Genomic DNA, 19,766 nt, shown 5'->3' with positions numbered 1-19,766 from the left:
CTCGGTTAGTGATTTACACGGTTAGTTCTTGATTTCGATATGCTTGATTAATCGGTTACACAACTGTATACAAACATGATATTGACTTAGGGTTCAGGGATTGTTGATTGAACGCTTAATCTTGAACGATATTGATGTGATCCTAGTCCGAAGGCATGCTAGTATACTAATGATGTTCGGTTACGTGATTGTTATGTTAATCGATTTGACGTATGCATAAACTAGGGTTCATGTTAGATGTTAGGTACGGTACTGTGATGCTCCTGTTATGATGGCTAGTAATGTTGATGATTAATATGATTGGATGACAACTATGTGATTAATGGTAAAAGTGAAACAGTGGTGACGATTAAGGTTCTAGAATGCGTAACTGTTAGTGATGATCAAGCCCTACCCCGATGAAATCCTCACCCAGACGAAAACACAGGACCAGACGAAAACACTAGGTGTTTTCGCCATACTTCAAGTCGACGAAAACCCTTGGGATTTCGTCGCCCAAAGGGTTTTCGCCAGAAAAGGGTTTTCGCCAAATTGTGATTTCGCCACATGTGATTTCGTCGAGTGTTCTGGCACAGTAACTCTGTTAGTTTATTAACTCTGTTAGTTTATTAAATCTGTTAAGTATGTTAAGGGATAACCATGTTAGAATAAACTGAGAAAGCATTTATGTGAAGCATGAATTGCATGAATTTGATTTACTGTTTACATGATACATGATGCTAACTGCCAAGCACACTTTGTGATATAGATGGCATGTGAGTCATTACAAACATAAACTGATTGTGTATACTCGCATACTATAGGCTTTAATTGAATTGTTGTGCTACGTGAACTCTTGTTACAACTTGTATAATGATATGTGATTATGTGTACGCTACTTGTATAATGTGAATGTGGGATACATGATTCATGTGTAAGCGAAACTGATTTATCTTTGGTAACCACAGTAGGGTTTGGTTGACCAATTGGGAACTGGCAAAGTAACTTAACAAACCGAGCAAATCAAGGTGAGTTCACACTTTCTTCAAGGCATGGGATTCCCGGTGGTTTGGGAATGGGTTAAAGAATAAAAACGGAACCTACATATCCTCCTTGGGTAGGATATGTACCACCATCCTCCTTGGGTAGGATGCCAATATTAATCCTGCGTATTCTCCTTGGGTAGAATACGTACGTTCGTCCTCCTTGGGTAGGACAACAACCTTACAACTTACTAGACAAAACTCTATCATGAAGTCCCTCATTTTATATCGACTTAATCGCCGAGGCCGATGGCGAGCGGGTCATTAGTTAATAGCGCTATTAGGTTTGACAAACCTCACACCGTGTCGTTCGAACGGGCGTGTACTAATGGATCATGGCAAACTGTCAATGATGATAGACATTGACGTAGGGCACAACTATTGTTCGTCAGTTGTCGATATGGTAATGGTCTAGTGCTTCACATGGGGAAGCCCCCACTAATTATGGACATGGATTGGGAAATAAAGATACTGGTTAATGTTGGGAAAGAAGGAACTGGTTAATCATATTTTCAACTATGGGGTAACCCCCATGGCAAGTAAGCCAGCTAAAGAAAAACTGTGTTTTCGGAAACAACTTAAAACGAACACCCAACTATGAACTCGCTCAACATTGTTGTTGACTTGTTGTTACATGCCTTGCAGGTCTATATGCTTATATTAGTTGGAACTTGCTGTCTGGGAAGCTGGAGTGGTCATGGGTCGAGATACATGGAATCTCAATACAAGCTCAATGGTTTATGTACCCTTGGTTTACTAAACACTTAACAAATGATTTATGTTTCCGCTGTACACAATGAATGTTATGTAACGTTTGTAACGCTTTATGTTAATAAATGAAAGTTTTATTAATTATAGTTATGAGTTCGATGTGATTAGTGGCTTGGATCCTGGTATGTCATACGCCTCGCGGTAATTCCGCATGTGGTATTTTGGGGGTATGACATTAATGGTTCAGACCTCTTACTGGTTCAGTACTTAATCATTCAGAAATTGCCGAACAGCTCCTAAATTGTTACGTTATACAAAAATAATATATCATTATGATTATATTTTTTTATAGTTTTGCAATTTTTCTGTACGTATGATTATGTTTTTGTGTATAAAACTAATATGTTATTGTGTTTTGTTTTTGTGTATAAAACTATTAAACTAATGAGTTAAGTTATTGTACAAAAGCTCCTAATTGTAAGAATTGTAAGAAGTGTAAGAAGGATTTATAGAGTGACAAGTGTTCAATAACCTAAAACATAAACCCACTACACCACCACCCAAAACCTAAACATCCCCCACCCAAAAACCTAAACCCCCACCCCCACAAAAAAAAAAAAAAAAAAAAAAAAACATACCTCACCAACCCCCCCCCCTAAAAAAAATCTAACCCCCCCCCCAAACCTAAAAAAACTAAACCTCCACCCCCGAAAACCTAAAATAACCTAACCTCCCATCCTCCCCCCCCCCCTAAAAAAAAACCTAAAAAAAATCCTAAGCATCCACCACCCTCAAAAAACCTACCCCCCCCCCCCAAACCTAAGAAAAAAAAATCCTAAACACCCACCACCACCCAAAAACCTAAACTCCCAACCCCCCTCGGCAAAAAAAAATGCAGTGTTAAGGTTTGAATGCAGTTGGTCTTTTGTTGAATGCAGGTCATGTTGGTCAATTGTTGGATAAAAGTGTTGGTCATTTGTTGAATGCATGTCATGTTTGGTCATTTGTCGGATGTCAAAAGTTTGGTCATTTGGTCATTTCTTTGTTGCAGAAATGGTTATTTGATCAGTTGTTGGATGTCACAAGTGTGGTCATTTGTTTGGTAAAACTGTTGGTCATTTGTCGGATGTAACAAGTTTGGTCATTTGTTCATTACATGGTCTGCACACTCATGACAATTACCATATGCAAAAATTCATGACCATAACCATAATCTTTGCATATGTTAGAACTTTTGAGATCGTTGATACTTGTGCTAGATTAGTTTAGTCATAGTTTGTAGCTAATATGAATGTGCAAGGGCTTATTTTGTAATTCTCTAATAGTATAGTTCCTGCCCTAGTGTAGATAAGATTCCAGCAAATTTATAAATTTGCTGGCTGATCAGGAACACTATATATAGCTCATGCCTTGTAACAAACTCAAGCTTTTGGCTCTTCAATGAATATTGGTGTTGTTACATTCTTGTGTTGATCTTGTGCTCAAATCTGATATCCAAGGTGTTTTATTGTTATATCTTATTGTTTGGATTCAATACAACACTTGTTGTATTCATTAATCCATAAGCTTCACCTTCATCTTTGATCTTTCTTAACTTTTCATATCTCAAACACCTAATCAATAGGTGTTTTGGGTTAAAACAACCAACCACTGTGATCCGGATTCGTTTTGGGATCTACAATTTGGTATCAGAGCCTTAGTGCTCTTGGTTGTTGTGTTCTTGTTGAGATTTTTCATAGTTTTGAAGGTTTTTCTAGAGTTTCAAAGTTTTCAAATTTTTGGTCTTAAAATGGATTGATTTGGTGTGTTTAATCGATAGGTTGTTGTTAATACATGATTAGGGAGTCATTTTGGACATTTTGATTCATCAAAACATGGTTTTTGAGCTGTTTTTGAGTGATTAGAGGGTTTTAGTTCGTGTTAAACCCTCTGTCCAGCGAAATTACACTTGAAGACAGCGAACAATTTTTGAACATAGCGAAATTAATCTTTGAATTCAGCGAACTCAGCGTTGAATATAGCGAATTTAATCAAATCGCTGAGAAACTTATCGCCGGATCACTAATTTCGACAATCATCATTCGAGCGAAATTACTGATCCTCAGCGAAATAGTGTTCAGTGGCCCTTGAGCGAAATTATCGAAGGCGACTTCGAGAACTGTGATACTGAACCACAGCGTTCTTATCACGGTATTCGGCGGATTTAATCTAATCTTCGTCTGTGTGTGTTTTGACAGCGGAATTATCGTGTTCGCTCGTGCAGGACCACCTAAAGCATCAGCGAAGTTCGAAGATCTATTGGCGATTTTGTTCAAGTCTCGTTGGTCATCAGCGAAATTACTTCTGTCACCGTGACTTGTCAGCGAAATTAACTACTGTTCAGCTCCATTTCGTCTAAAACTAGCAAAGATGTCGTTGAATCAACTAAGTCCGATTGCTCAAGCGGAACTTGAGACTGGAACCACCACTCGACCACCAAAGTTGAAAGGTGTTGAAGACTTTAGCACTTGGAAGACTCGCATTCAATCGTTCTTCGAGTACACTGACTACAACCTGTGGCTATCTGTCATCGCTGGACCCCACATTCCAACGGTTGTTCGAGGAGATGCAGTAGTTGCCAACAATGATGCAACTACCTTTACTGATGAAGACAAAGCTCTTATCCAACGTGATCGTCGTGCTCACGCTGCCTTAACCATGGCACTATCAACCAACGACTGTAACATGTTTGAAGAACACCGAACTGCAAATGCACTCTGGAATGCATTGATTAAGTACTATGAAGGAAATGAAGAGTTGATCGAAAGCAAGAGAGATATGGTGCAGAAACAGTATGACATGTTTTGTGGAGTTCGTGGAGAAAGTCTTTCTGACCACATCAGTCATTTTCTGAATATGATGACCAAAATGAAGAAGGCGGGAAATCCTGTCACAAATCGTGCTGCAATAAAGAAGCTGCTAGATTCACTTCCCAAGGAATGGAGCCTTCAATGCATGATGATCAAGAAAGATTTCCTCAACAATCCAAATCCTGTCACTTTGTCCGATCTGATCAATACCCTAAGAGCTTTTGAAATGGATGTAAACAAAAGAGAAATGAACACTGCTGGTTACCTACCAAAGTCAACTCAAACCTCCGCTGGATTAAAAAATGTGGCATTTATTGCTTCAGGGGGCACCATTCCACAAGCCTCCGACTTAATCTATGCGAACGCTTCCGCAAGCGCATCAAAAGCTCCACAACTTGTTGAGAAGACTATCACTGTTGACACTCAAGTATTGAAAGTGTCCACTGAAAATGTGGCACTCTTCAACACGTTTCTGAGCAGCTATGAAGCGCTGATGTCTGGAGAACTGAAAAAGGAGATGTTCACTGCTGAAGACATGTATCAGGTTGATCCAGATGATATGGAGGAAATGGATCTGAAATGGCAAATGGCCATGATTACCTTGAGGCTAAAGAAATTTCAAGACAAGACAGGAAAGCGTTTGAGTCTTGGAAAAGCTGGCTTTGACAAATCCAAACTTAGGTGCTACAACTGCAAGAATTTAGGACACTTCAAGCGTGATTGTCCTCTGTTGAAAGAAGGAAACAGTGAAACCACTCCTGCTGTAAAGCAAATCACAGTTGAAGAGAATAAGAACAACGCGTCTCCTAGCACGCCAAAAGCCTTAGTCGTCGAAGACTATGATTGGAGTGAAGAAATTACTGAAGCAAAGGAGCAAGTCAACAAAGCTCTGATGGCCAAGATCTTAGGTGAATCCTCATCAAGACAGTTTGAGAAGCAGACAGCTGAAATTCCAAAGGGAGACAATACTGCTGACAAAGGTTTGAAAAGTATTCTGACTTCAGTGGAGTCTGAAAAGGAAAAGAAATGTGGTCAAGCAGAGGAGCATGTGTCGAAAGAGGCATATGAGAAGGGCAAGGAAAAGGTCCCAGCAGCCGCAATGAAAGCAGATTCATCAAAGGAGAAGGCTGACAAAGACTTGGTAAACAGTATTCCACTTAGTTTCAAAGAAAAATTATGCACACCTGCATGCGTTGATGTCGTGGCACATTATAAATTCTTAAATCTAGAATTTGAAAGACAAAAAGACAAAGCTTTAAAATTTAACAACGAGCTTAAACAGAACAAGGCTGCATATCAGAGAAAGTTGAACTCAACTTTAGCTGAAATGCAAACTCTTAAAGAATTTGTGTTTAGAAAAGATTTTATCATTAACGATCTTACAGAAAGATTAGAAAAAGCTTTGAACGAAAAGAATAAATTACAAATTATAATAGATAAATGGAATGCCAGTCAAAAGGCCTTTACTGACATTAAAAACTGCCAACGACCAACGTTTGTGAAGGACGGGATTGGGTATAAGGATAGGCACAGAAATGAAAGAAAACTTTTCTTTCCTCCACATAGCAAAAACTATGTGCCTATGCCGACTCCTCATCCTGAAAACGATCTTATTAATGAAAAGGCCTCTGTCAGAATGATTTTTGTGAAAATGAGACAACCGCTAACTGTTCTAAAAGCAATGCAGATCCCATTGTGTGTAAAGAAGATGTGTGCGATGAGGATGGAGACTGCGGCGGGTCTAAAATAGGAATTGGATATTCAGGCAACAGTTATTCCACCGTTAACTGGTTCGCCTGGAACTGTTCTAGGAAAAACAATGTTAAGGATGATTGTAATAGTTTAAGTAGGATGGATGACTGTAATGGTCGAGTGCCTAAATTTAAATCTTCGGATGACTGTAAGGGCCATGTGCCTACATTTGAGACCCGTGATCGTGAACATTGTGTGTCTGAATGTCATGATTTAAATTATGCGTTTTGTGATGATAAAGTTGCCTGTGAATCTCCTGTATTTGTGCCAGAATTGAAAAAGAATAGTTTCGGAAAATTCCTCACAGAGGAAATTCCCGAATTTATTCCTTCTAGAACAGGTGTGATAGATTCAGAAAAGAGTGTCTCTGAAGATCATGGCAATGAAGATTCAAACATTACTACCTCAGAAGAGGAGCAAGGATCAGAAAGTTCAAGTGAAGATCAATCCACCAATGATGAAAGCTTCGAATGTTCAAGATCTGCCTTTGAAGACCAAGACTCAAATGAAGATCAACTCACCAGTGATGAATCAAGTTACGAAGACAGTGAAGAAAGCAGAAAGCTCAAGACTCTCATCACATACATCATCTTCTAACACCAAAAGACCCAGACATAAAAGATGCTTTCGCTGTGGTCATTTAGGACATACAGCGAAACACTGTAAAACCAAAAAGTTTTCCAAACCAGAACATGATTTTCTTACAAACGTCACATATCAATTAAATTATCTAAAGAAGTCTGTTAAAAATCTGGTTGAGTCAACTGCATATTTTTGGAAACAAAAAGAGGTCAATGTGGGTCAAAATCACGATAGAAGCCAGATGAAGCAAATTTGGGTTCCTAAATTTAGCTAATTTTTATATATTTTTGTATATCAGAATAAACTGCAGCAATGGCTTCGGATGCTCATGGAATACATCTGGCATGTGGACAGCGGATGTTCGAGACACATGACTGGATTGAAGGAACTTCTGAAGAACTTTCGCTTCATTGATGGCGATTTCATACCTTTCGCTGGAGACGAGAAAGAAGGAAAGATCATTGGAGTTGGAGATGTAGTGTCTGAAGCACTCACGTTGGAGAACGTCAACTACGTTCCAGAATTGTGTTACAATCTTATGAGTGTCTCACAAGTCTGTGATAAAGGAATATTGGTGCTTTTCAATGACATGGAATGCTTGTTTCTGAAGCCTGGCTATGTTGTTCCTGCTGAAATGATCATGCTCACTGCTCCAAGACAAAACAACACATACGTGCTCAACATGAAAAATGCCAAGACAAATGACAACCTGACCTGCTTAATCTCTATGGCTTCAGAATCGGAATCACTGCTTTGGCATAGGCGATTGGGGCATGTTAATTTTAAAAATATGAATAAACTCTCTAAGTTAAACTTAGTAAGAGGTCTTCCGGTTAAAGAATTCCCATTTTCTGAAAAGTGTATAGCATGCGCCCAGGGAAAGCAACACAAGAAATCACACAAGTCCAAAGCAGTGAATACGATCACTGCGCCTCTTCAATTGATGCACATGGATCTTTTTGGTCCAATTAGTGTTAAAAGTCTTGCTAAAAGTTCTTACTGTTTGGTGATCACAAATGATTTCTCTCGGTTCTCTTGGGTCTATTTTCTTGAAGCTAAAAGCGAGACAGCTGAAGTTCTCAAAACATTCATCCCGCTGATTGAAAATGTGACCAAATTGAAAGTGAAGTCGATCAGAAGTGACAGTGGGTCCGAGTTCAAAAATTAGACCTTCATATCCTTCTATGCTGAAAAGGGAATTCATCTCCAATACAGTACGGCCAGAACTCCCCAACAAAATGGAGTTGCTGAACGCAAGAATAGAACGCTGATCGAAGCTGCACGAACCATGCTGGTGGACTCAAAGCTTCCAATCATCTTCTGGGCAGAAGCAGTAAATACGGCATGCTACGTTCTAAACAGGGTACTAATTGTAAAACCACATGGAAAGACTGCATACGAACTTCTCTTCAAAAGAAAGCCGCTCATTGACTTCTTCAGACCATTTGGCTGTTCATGCACCCTTCTTAACACTCAGGAAAATCTCATCAAATTTGAAGCAGTGGGTGATATCTGCTACTTCATGGGGTATTCATCCACACAGAAGGCCTACCGTGTTTACAACGAAAGAACAAAGATGGTGATCGAATCCTACTATGTTGATTTTCAAGAAGGAAACTACACCAACACTAGAAGTACTCCTGATTGGTTCTATGATGTGGGTGTGATTTTTAACACCTTTGAAATTCCGGATGTAGTTCCAGAAACTGAGCCTGTTGAAGACACACATGTTGAACCACTGTTTGACTCATCTGACATTGGTTTAACACCATTTACCACCTGTCTATCTCTATCATCTGCTGACCCCATTCTGGCTGTGAATGAAGCAACTGGTGACACTTCGCCTGAGAACACCCAAGACAACGGTGCTTCTTCTTCACAGGCGAATGCGGATGAACCAACTCAAGAAGATGATCCACCAGTGATTTACATGGAAGAACACTTCACCAACCTTCCGCAGCAGACTAAATCTCTGACAAATGCCGGATACAAGACAAATAAAAATCATCCTCTTGAAAACGTCATCGGGGCTGTCGAAGAAGGAGTACGTACACGCGAGAAGTCGTCAAGCATCAACAAAGGTCTCTTCGCAGCTTTTCTTTCGCAATCCGTCCCACGAGACATTGAAGATGCTATTCAAGACTCCAGTTGGGTACAGGCGATGCAGGAAGAGCTATCTCAATTCAGAAAGCTTAAAGTTTGGGAACTAGTAGATTTACCTGAAGGAAAGTTTCCAATTGGCACAAAATGGGTCTTCCGTAACAAGATGGATGATCGTGGAGTGGTGATCAAGAACAAGGCCAGATTGGTGGTACAGGGTTTTCGTCAGGAAGAAGGAATTGACTACGAAGAAGTATTTGCTCCAGTTGCACGACTGGAAGCAATCAGAATATTCCTGGCGTATGCATCATATAGAAATTTCAAAGTTTTCCAAATGGATGTCAAGAGTGCTTTTCTTTATGGGAAAGTAAAGGAAGAAGTGTATGTATGTCAGCCTCCAGGGTTCGAAGACCCTCATTTTCCAGGTCGCTATTTCAAGCTGGACAAAGCACTCTATGGTCTTCACCAAGCTCCACGCGCTTGGTACGAGACTTTGTCCACATACTTGTTAGAGTGTGGATACACCAGAGGAAAGATAGACATGACTCTCTTCACCAAAAAGATCGGGGAGGACGTAATGCTAGTTCAAATCTACGTCGATGATATTATCTTCGGGTCAACTAACGAGGCGTTGTGCAGAGAATTCGAGACCGTCATGAAGGCAAAATTCGAAATGAGCATGATGGGAGAGCTGAATTTCTTCTTAGGGCTAGAAGTGAAGCAAAAGGAGGATGGGATTCTCATTCATCAGGCAAAGTACATTCGGGATATTCTCACGAAGTACAACATGAACGATTGTAAAGTTGCAAACACCCCGTTCGCCTCTCAGACAGAGCTTACTCTAGATCCTCAAGGAAAACCAGTAAACAAATCCTTTTATCGCTCGATGATCGGTTCTCTGATGTAGTTGACGGCTAGCAGGCCGGACATTATGTGGGCAGTCTGTCTTTGTGCTCGATTTCAGACAAATCCCAAGGAATCCCATGAAATTGCTGTAAAGCGCATCTTCCGCTATCTCAAAGGAACTCCGAAACTAGGTCTTTGGTATCCTAAAGATAGTAATTTTGATCTTATTGCCTATTCTGACAGTGATCATGCAGGTTGTAAAGTAGATCGCAGGTCTGTATCAGGAGGATGTCAATTCTTGGGAAATCGTTTGATCTCATGGCAAAGCAAGAAGCAAACAACGGTGTCCACCTCAACCGCTCAAGCAGAATACACCGCGGCCTACAGCTGCTGTTCACAAGTTCTCTGGATACAAAATCAGTTGTTGGATTATGGAATCAACATCATGAAGACTCCTATATTCATCGACAATGAAGCGTGTCTAGGAATTGTGAAGAATCCCATACACCACTCAAGAACAAAGCACATCGAGATTCGAATTCACGCAATTCGAGATGCTTACGAAAAGGGATATATTCAAGTGGTGCCAGTGGATACAACACAACAGCGGGCCGACATCTTCACGAAAGCCTTCGATAAAACCCGATTCAACCAGTTGGTAAGCTGGTTGGAAATGGTCAATTTCCTTGACTGGAAATGAATCTTGTGATCAAAATGTGTTGATAAAAAAAAAAACGTTTGTTGAAAGTAAAACAAGTATCGGAAAACGTCGCCCACCAAAAAGATTTTCTTATTAAAATTTTATTCTCGGGCAAATGGACTCACAAAAATAAAGATTTTAGGGGGGATATATTCAGAAAATCCAAAAACGAATACTTATGTCTGACTCTTGCTAGAGGAAGTGATAGAAAATTGCTAACACTTTGTCATTTCTTGCATATACAGAAAACAAAAAAAGAAATCGGGGTACCAAGCAACGACGTGTCGGTAGATTCAGCAACACCGACGAGTAAACTGCTGTTAGGGAGCAAAACATAATGTCTACACAAGAATTCTGGCTTTTCTCAGGCATTACGCATCTCAGTGGGTAACACGTTGCGGCATATGGCTTAATGGTCTTGAATCTTGCGTTGACAGATTGCCAAAGTCTGAGATTTCGGGTCTTTATATTGGTATTTCATTCGGAGGATATCATAGTTGTTCTTCTGCTGCATCCAGATACATGCTGACCTAGACGCTATGATATTCTTTTAATAATAAGTGCCTTAAAAAAAGGCCAAACCCTTTCTAATAAGCGCCATTTTTTGGCCAAAATCCATAATAAGCGCCATTTTTGGCCAAAATCCTTAGATAGATTAGTTTGGTAACTCTGCTGTACGGTGGTACTGACCTGTTCACCGAACTATTTATCTTAACCCTCGATAGCTCTTGGGATCTCTGTTGTACGAAAGTACAGACCTGATCTCCGTTCTATCGTTGAAGAGAATGAAACCAATATACTCACCTGTTATGAAGAATCTTTGTGCATACCTTGATCGCGGGGGTATGTCCTGATGTGGGACTCACGAGGGCGTAATGACTCTATTCTCAATAGCTTGTGTGGGGGCCATCGAAGACTTGTCAATATTACCAAAACATGATAATAGCGCTCTCCGAAGGCATGTTGAAAGAAGGATGCATGGATTTAAGCGGACAAACATACTGGCAGTTTTTTCTTGTGCCCCGGTTAGTAAATAATAATAATAATAATATATAAAGAATTTGGCGAGTGTTGGCAATATGATCTTCTGCAGGTAAGTTAGTTGAGCGTCGGATATTTCAAGGAAATTTGCATTAAATGGAACCTCCCAAAGCAAGAAATTTGAAGTTCGGAGTCAAAATGGCCCAATTTTTAGCAAAATTGTGAATATTTCGAAATAAATAGTATTTTAATAAAAAATGGGCACGTTTTACGAGAAAGTTTGAAATCAACGAGCGAAATTAAAGATTGTTTGAAATCTAACTTTTAGCGGCGAATTTAAGATACCAACGAAATTATATTTTCGCTGGTTATCAAAATTTCGTATATATACATATTTTTTTTAACCGTCAGTTAAAATTTCAAACTTCTCATACAAGTCAAAACGGTCTTCATCCTCTCTCTCTTGTTTATCACCAAACTCCTGTTTATCACCGAACTCTTTAACATAATCGACACAAGATTCAGATTCAGTCAAGATTATCAGTATGGTGAAGATTCTCGAGTGGGATAAAACGTTGAAACATAATCAAAGCATCAACCTGGATGAAGTGCCTCTAGATTTTGAAGATGTAACTAGATGGGTATGTTCCAGCAGAATTGGTTATGCTGTGGAGACAGCAGTTAAGGTTTACAACATTCACATACAAGAATTCTGGGAAAACGCAAAAGCAGAAACGATCAACAACAAAAGAGGGATAGTGTCGACGGTTCGCAACAAAAGAGTAGAGGTGACTGAAGACCGGATACGCCAGGTTCTGAAGCTACTAGACAATGATCAAGATCCGTTAAGCCTGAGTCAAGATGATATCCTGGATGGTTTTCGAGGGATGGGTTATGTTGGAGATTTCCGTCAAAAGAAAGAGATCAAGAGAGGAGGACTCACCAGAGACTGGAGGTTCATTGTTCATGTTATTTCTATGAGTCTGGCTCACTGAAAGGGTGGTTTTGATGGTTTGAACTTGGAATGGTCGGCAGCCATGCTGAATCTATGTCTTAATCAGAAGTTTAATCTCTCTGGCTTAATATTCAACTATATGCTTGAAAATGCAAGTGGAGCTACGTGGGCGATGTATCCAAGATTCGTTCAGATGCTGATCAATGATCAATACAAGGATCTTCCAAACGATGGAAACCTTTACAAATTTCACGTCCCCACTAGCCGTTAGTACACCAAGATCAAAACCAATGAATGGGTATTGCTGCATGATTGGATGTATCGAGCTGAGAGATTACCTCTGGTAAAGGAAGTGTATAAAAAGTACAAGGAAGCTGTTCGAGAAAAACAACAGTGAGCTGCTCAAGCTCAAGCCGAAGCAGCTGCAAAAGAAGAACGCGCTAAAGGAAAAAGGAAAGAAAAACAGGCGGCTGAAGACGTACCACCCAAAAAGAAAAGGGCGCCGGAAAGCACTGAACGACTTATGGATGCAGGCATAAGGGCGAGCGAGTCAGAAGAACAACGCCAGCACATTAAAGATTTGAAAGCGATTCACGCCTTGTAAGAAAAGGAGAAAAGAGAAAAGAAGTTGAAGCGAAAAGAGATATCAGCCTTAGAAAGACCAAGAACAGTGACTGAGGAAGTTCAATCGTTGAATGATTTCGTAGATGCAATGCTTGTAGACCCCGATGAAGCATCTGCGAGCAAGGGCCCTTCTAAAGTGTCTCCTGTGAAGCCAACAAGGATTTCAAAGCCTCCAGTACCTCCACAAAGGGTTCGTCCCTTTCAAGAACTCTACGACAAGCTGATCAAAGATACCGGGCCTTCAGTTGCCAAAGAAATCTGTCTGCTAAAGAATCAAGTAAACGACACGAACCTTCTTAGGGAAAAGATCAAGGATCAGAGGAAGAAAAACAAAGAAATGACTGCATACATGGCTAAGCAGTCCAAGTTCATCAGATTCCAGCAAGCGGGGCTGGAGAAAATGTATAGAATGATGAGGAACATGTGTGAGCAAATGAAAGTGAAACCCATGTTTTTCTTTGAAGAAATATTCAATTTTGAGGGGTTCGTGGAAGAAGAAAATACTCGAAAGGAAAAGGAGGCTGAAGCTAAGAAAAAGCGTTTGGAATCGGTCGACAAAGTATCTGAGGGAAACGAAAGTGATGAAGAAGCTGTGGATCGAGATGATATGCCGACAAAATTTCTCGAATGGGGTCTTGAAGACGAAGTTCTCTATGAACAAGAGAATGGAAAAACATTCGCTCCTGAGCACCCTGAATGGTTCAAGAAGGAGAGAGAACGACTCCCGGATTTCTATCAAGTTATAACAGTGGAAAAGACTGAAGCTACTAATAAGATCATCAGCTGGATGTACGACAATGTTCGAGGAATGTTTGTAGTGAAAAGACGTGGTGGAGTAATCCAGTATTTCCAGACCGGATTTGATCTTTTCTCACTTCCCAGGTGGGATCTACGGGAACTTGGTCGTCTAGACATATTAAACCCTGAAGAAAGAGGAATCGGGAGGGATTTCGAGCGAATAATTGCCAAAGAAAGTTACAGGGGTTTCCCGAATCATGCTCCGCAGCGTCCAAGACGCAGAGTCTCAAAAACAACCATCGATCCAGTAACCGGAAAGGGAAAAGTGACGTGGGTGATCAACCCAGCCAAAGTTGTCACGAGGATCAAGCTCCCAGAAGAAGTTCCTGTCGCCCTCAACAATTTTAAGAAATGGTTTTATGACAGCAGGACCGGTGAAGCTGTAATAAGATCCAATGAAAATGTGGATATTCGTATTCTGGATCCGATGGATGTTTTTATGTTTGGGCTCTCAGATCTGACAATATTAAACGCTAGTCGTATAAACGTGGGAGCGGGTAACGCAAACATGGAGGAGGCAGCGTTATTTCAGAGAGCGGTGGAGCGAGCCTGGAATTTGAAAAGGAAAATGCTGGATCTGGTTGATAAAATTGAGAAGAGGAAAGAAAAGGAAGATAAGAAAAAGGAAGTAAGAAAGAAGAAGAAACACGAACGAAAGAAAGAAGGAACTTCTGCTTCTGCAACTGAACCCACCACTACATCACCACCTCCAGCCTCATCCACATATGAGGCCACTAAGGAGGACCAACTAATTTGTGAAGCTGCAATTACTCAAGAAACTTCGGTTACACCAACCGAGACTCAAGCACCACCAGAAACGACAGTGCATGAAGACAGTCCCAAAGAGCCTGAGAAGCAAGCTACAGAAAATCCAGCGGCCACAACTGAAGAATGAAAAGACAAGTATGCAACGATCTAGGGGGGATATTGTTAGAACTTTTGAGATCGTTGATACTTGTGCTGGATTAGTTTAGTCATAGTTTGTAGCTAATATGAATGTGCAAGGGCTTATTTTGTAATTCTCTAATAGTATAGTTCCTGACCTAGTGTAGATAAGATTCTAGCAAATTTATAAATTTGCTGGCTGATCAGGAACACTATATATAGCTCATGCCTTGTAACAAACTCAAGCTTTTGGCTCTTCAATGAATATTGGTGTTGTTACATTCTTGTGTTGATCTTGTGCTCAAATCTGATATCCAAGGTGTTTTATTGTTATATCTTATTGTTTGGATTCAATACAACACTTGTTGTATTCATTAATCCATAAGCTTCACCTTCATCTTTGATCTTTCTTAACTTTTCATATCTCAAACACCTAATCAATAGGTGTTTTGGGTTAAAACAACCAACCACTGTGATCCGGATTCGTTTTGGGATCTACAACATATTCTTTGGACCACCCAAGTCTGCACAACATTCATGACAATTATCATACCATATACAAACATTCAAAGACTTCAATTCATTTCAGTACTACAGTTGGATTACAAAAGACCAAAAATTAAGACTGCATAAGATTGCACAACTATAGTTGGATTACAAAAGACTTCAATTCATTTCAACAAACAACATACCCTACTAACATACCACATCCTTAACAAAAGCTAACCTAAAAATTACAACAAGACCCAAAAATAACCAACTATAAACCAGATAAGTCTTCCTACGTTCTGATTCATCTTTTTTAGCTTTCAATTTGTCCACAAGGATTTCATTCGAAGCTTCAATTTCTTGTTTTGAAGCTTCCATTTCTTGTATTGCATTCATTTGAGCCAGACATCGATCCACCCATCCAAGGAATGCTCGACACCTAAAATTAGAGCATGAGTAGAATCTTCTCCCTGGATTTCTTCGAGTTGTTGATGTTAGAATTATGCCCTTGCCACCACATCTGCAGTATATCATCGCCATGAATGATTGAAGATGGAAAGCTAGGGTTTCTTGAACACAGAAAGGAAGAAGGAGGATGAAGGGTATAAATACAAAGGGTTTAAATAAAATATTCATTTGAAAAGGGATATACTAAAAGACATAAATGCCCTCACGTGGATTGCATATGAGGCCGTTTAACTGAGTTTTTTTTACTAGGTTAGGTGTAAAGGTTATGAGGTGTAACAAAACAGGAACATAAAGGTTGGTTTTTGTCGATTTCATAGTGAAAAGTATAAAGTGCATTTTGGGGCAAACATAAAGGTTGATTTCTGCAATTTTGTCTATTTATCATGAAGAGAGGCAGGAAAACTCATTTTTTAAGGCCTAGAATGATGACAAGTGTTCGCTAATTTATTGTTTTATTAAGTAGTGCAGATGTGATAGTCATTATATACAAATGTCTGAGACTTTTAGCAGAATCTATTTAGAATTATACTTATGCTTTGTCTCATTTGATATATAAATTAATAAATTATCTGATTATTCTAAACATCTAGAAAATAAATTAACAAATGACAAAACAATAATAACAAAAATGAAGCCCTAAAACAGTAAAAGATTTAAAGTCGGTTGTTTTTTTAGTTTTTAATCACTAAACTAGAATCTTATGTTCTTTAGATGTAACAAGTATTTAAATATAATTTTTTATATAATAAGAGTTGTAACTAATAATAACGTATAATATTATCAAAATCGTTTCTGATAATATTAGTTTGAATTTTATATTTTTATTTAGGCAAATTGGATTTAATTAATCTCAGCTTTCTCAATTTGACCGATAATAATTCCAATTCAGTTATTGGTCGATAATAATCCGAACTGTTCCACTTTTGGCCTATAATAGTCTGCGTTAAATATAGCTTAACGAAGTTAAGTTTTTATCCGAATTACAAACCGATGTTTTAGGGCTTTTGATTAGAACGAGGATACAAATTGATTGATTTAAATTTACCAAGAAATACTGCTCCAAACGACGAAAACGGTGCTTCAATTCGGGTGTTTAAACTTACAATTAACTGAAATCAAGACATTTGAAGCATCGTTTCGAGGTAAGTTTTACATAAATTGACTCCTATCCTCTTTCTGATCAAAATCCATAAAACATCAGTTTTTAATTCAGAAAAAAACTTAACTCAGTTAAGCTATTTTTAACGGTGGACTATTATCGGTCAAAAGTGGATCAGTTCGGATTATTATTGACCAATAACTGAGTTGGAATTATTATCAGCCAAATTGAGAAAGCTGATATTATTTAAATCCAATTTGCCTTTTATTTAAAATAATTTACCTGGTATGTATTAAAACGTTTAGAGTATTATAACTATTAAGTTACCCTTTAGGGTAGGCAGTATGGTCACCGATTTGCCTTCGGTGACTCCTTTCCCCGATCGGTAAACCACACCGTGGTGATTGAGTTAGGGTGTTTGAGTAGGAGAGAGGGGGAGAAATCGGTGAATAGTCACCGAAGGTGGAGAAGAGTGATGGAGGAGAGAGAGAGAAGAACCAATCAAAATTTTTTATTTTTTAATTGGGTGGGTGTTTAACCATACCTAGTGTTTGAGTGGAAAATAGAGAGTGAATGGGGGAGTTGGCATGACTTTATATCATTAGGTAGAGAAAACTCAAACACCCTAACTGATGAAACACCAGTTAACACGAGGTTAATCGATGGGGTTATTTCGTCTATGGGTTCAACCTCTTTCCTTACTCGTGACAATAGCTCGAAACCTGCAAAACAGTAACCACCGTCAGTCTCGTTAAGAGGGGGAGAAAGGGTATTTCCCTCTTAACCAGGCTCCGACGTGAGAATAAGTACTGTTCTGAGAGAAATAAACAGTGTGTGTATGGAGTGAGTATAGAGAGTAAAGATCTTGAACCTGAATGATGAAGGGTCCTATTTACAGCCGGAGGGTGAAGAAGGAAGGAGCAGTTGTGCCAGCTGTGGGCGCGTGCTAGCTGTCCGACCAAGGGGAATATCCTCTTGGTCTGCTCTGTCACGACAGGTGTAGTGGTACACGTGGCGTTCTTACATTTGCCCACGCTGGAGACCTCGTACTGGTGTTGTCAGCTCTGCTCCCTGATTTGTCGCAGGCCTATGTGGCGTTCTGCGAGTAGTGACACGTGTTGTCCTTTATGTCGGATATAGCATCTTTGGCGCCACCTGTAAATCTTCCAGAAGTTTCTAGAAGCTTCTGGATTGCTTCGCTGATGTGGACGCCTTGTATGCTCAAAAGTGGTGTGGTCCCTGCCATGTAGGCAGGGAATTGGGACCATACCTCTTCAAGCCCCCCCAGTCCAGTGTGCCTTCTAGTTGAGTTGATCGTCTAGGAGGGATTCTGTACTTATGATGTGACAACCCTCACTAAACCAGGTATCCGTACGATTTAATTGATAATTAATTACTGCTTAATTACTGTGCTTGCTTGAGATTACTGATGAACTGCTACTTGATTTCTGATACTTGTACATACCTGCATCATACTTTAATTACCGTCACTACATTATTTACACGCTGAACCTTAGTGACAAACATGATGCACAAAAGCACAGTAGCACAATGAACGGATAACCTATTGAACATGTTGATAAAGCCAGCATCAGGCAGACACTGCCTCTAAGGCCTGTATGAGCCAGAAATATTTCACTACACCCATAGTGAGGTGTAGTTAGGCATGTTGAAAGAAGGATGCATGGATTTAAGCGGACAAACATACTGGCAGTTTTTTCTTGTGCCCCGGTTAGTAAATAATAATAATAATAATATATAAAGAATTTGGCGAGTGTTGGCAATATGATCTTCTGCAGGTAAGTTAGTTGAGCGTCGGATATTTCAAGGAAATTTGCATTAAATGGAACCTCCCAAAGCAAGAAATTTGAAGTTCGGAGTCAAAATGGCCCAATTTTTAGCAAAATTGTGAATATTTCGAAATAAATAGTATTTTAATAAAAAATGGGCACGTTTTACGAGAAAGTTTGAAATCAACGAGCGAAATTAAAGATTGTTTGAAATCTAACTTTTAGCGGCGAATTTAAGATACCAACGAAATTATATTTTCGCTGGTTATCAAAATTTCGTATATATACATATTTTTTTTAACCGTCAGTTAAAATTTCAAACTTCTCATACAAGTCAAAACGGTCTTCATCCTCTCTCTCTTGTTTATCACCGAACTCCTGTTTATCACCGAACTCTTTAACATAATCGACACAAGATTCAGATTCAGTCAAGATTATCAGTATGGTGAAGATTCTCGAGTGGGATAAAACGTTGAAACATAATCAAAGCATCAACCTGGATGAAGTGCCTCTAGATTTTGAAGATGTAACTAGATGGGTATGTTCCAGCAGAATTGGTTATGCTGTGGAGACAGCAGTTAAGGTTTACAACATTCACATACAAGAATTCTGGGAAAACGCAAAAGCAGAAACGATCAACAACAAAAGAGGGATAGTGTCGACGGTTCGCAACAAAAGAGTAGAGGTGACTGAAGACCGGATACGCCAGGTTCTGAAGCTACTAGACAATGATCAAGATCCGTTAAGCCTGAGTCAAGATGATATCCTGGATGGTTTTCGAGGGATGGGTTATGTTGGAGATTTCCGTCAAAAGAAAGAGATCAAGAGAGGAGGACTCACCAGAGACTGGAGGTTCATTGTTCATGTTATTTCTATGAGTCTGGCTCACTGAAAGGGTGGTTTTGATGGTTTGAACTTGGAATGGTCGGCAGCCATGCTGAATCTATGTCTTAATCAGAAGTTTAATCTCTCTGGCTTAATATTCAACTATATGCTTGAAAATGCAAGTGGAGCTACGTGGGCGATGTATCCAAGATTCGTTCAGATGCTGATCAATGATCAATACAAGGATCTTCCAAACGATGGAAACCTTTACAAATTTCACGTCCCCACTA

Source organism: Helianthus annuus, chromosome 2 (assembly GCF_002127325.2).
Source record: "Helianthus annuus cultivar XRQ/B chromosome 2, HanXRQr2.0-SUNRISE, whole genome shotgun sequence".
Taxonomy (NCBI): Eukaryota; Viridiplantae; Streptophyta; class Magnoliopsida; order Asterales; family Asteraceae; genus Helianthus; species Helianthus annuus.
This window is presented reverse-complemented; position numbering follows the sequence as displayed.